The sequence below is a fragment of the Triticum dicoccoides genome, chromosome 3B (genome assembly GCF_002162155.2).
Source record: "Triticum dicoccoides isolate Atlit2015 ecotype Zavitan chromosome 3B, WEW_v2.0, whole genome shotgun sequence".
Lineage (NCBI taxonomy): Eukaryota > Viridiplantae > Streptophyta > Magnoliopsida > Poales > Poaceae > Triticum > Triticum dicoccoides.
The window spans coordinates 152,254,681-152,256,289 of NC_041385.1; positions in this window are offsets into that span (position 1 = coordinate 152,254,681).

Consider the following 1,609-nt stretch of genomic DNA (forward strand, 5'->3'; position numbering starts at 1 on the left):
AAAGATAATATATATACTTTTCAGTTATGTGTACTGCCAAAATTACGTAATATCTACATAGCAAAATATATTAAATACTAATTTAGATCGAAATTATATATACTTTTCGGTTATATGTACTGCAAAAATTATATAGCTACCTATATAAGAGAGAGGCGTTTTGGAGGCCTTTAATTTTTAAAAATTCAAATTCAAATTTTTATGGTTAAAAAAATTCTGAAAAAATATGCTTGTATGTAAGGATGTAATCCACGTGTGTGTAAAAATTCATGATGAAATACCTTGATTTGCAACCTGTACAAAAAAGACAAATTCATGGTCTCGTAGGATGAATAATATCATGTGTTAAACAGTCACAGATTTGTCTTTTTTGCATAGCCCTCAGTTCAATGTATTTTGAACTGAAAATTTACACACATGTGTGTTATGCTTACATGTATATCTGTATTTTTTTAGAATTTTTTAAATATAAAAATATGAATTTCAATGAAATTTCAAATTTGAATTTGGAGGCCTCACTGGAGGCCGAGCTCCAAAAGGGATTTCCGCCTATATAATCGATAATAGGAAATACAAGATGATATGTGACTAAAACGACGAAATAGAAGATGCTTTACAAGAACTAACTGAAATGTAAAAGGAGTAAAAAAAATCCAATAATCATCATGATACAAAGTATTTATCCGTTTTTGTATATGTTTACACGCTGGCAACCAGACAAACCTACAACGCTATAAGACAGTCTGTACGTACATAAACTGAAATGGGATATGAATAAAAATAAAGAATGAATTATATATTCTGATTTCCAACCCCTTGACCTAGGCTCCACCCACCTTAATTCCAAGCTAAGGGACATCATCCGTAAACATAATCAAACCATAATAAGGCAATTCTAATCATTGTGACGGTGTTATCTCTTGATACGCTCCAGTTTAATGCATCTGGCAATAGAAATAACCCTGAGAAAGAGAGAAATGCATCTTCACTTCTTCAATATCCCTCTGATCCTAAGTTGTAATCCAAGACTGCTGCACAGTTCTTATGTACGCGTTATATCAGATTATACATTTGCAGTACAAGCAGGCAACCTAAGATAATCTCAAATCTCGAATTCTAGATTGCTTGAAGCCCCAAGATTCTTGTTTAATCTGTAATGCACGTGCACTCACTGAACTATGTAGGTCTAAATAAATACACTCTTACAACCAGCCTCATCTCCTCCTTCATCTATATATGGGAATGGTTTTCATGCTCCAGATAACATGTATTTGGAATTATCAAATGATTAATTAAACTCCAGAATAGCAATTCTTCCTTTCCCCAAAATGTTTCTACTACACATTAGAGGAGGATTGGTTGGTAGATGAAATTGCAGATCAAAAAAATCTGACCGACCACCAAGTGTCAAAGGTACAGTATTAGTCGTGCAAAGCCCAAAATACCCCCAAATTGGTGCCCTTGACGGTGTACGTTGGTTGCGCCACGTCCAAGACCGACGCCGCCCTGGGGACCATGGCGGTTGGCGGCTTGTACTTGGAGGGCGTTGGTAGTGGGTGGTTGTCAGCGTGGGAGATGCGGACGGAGCTGAAGCCGACACCGCCGGAGA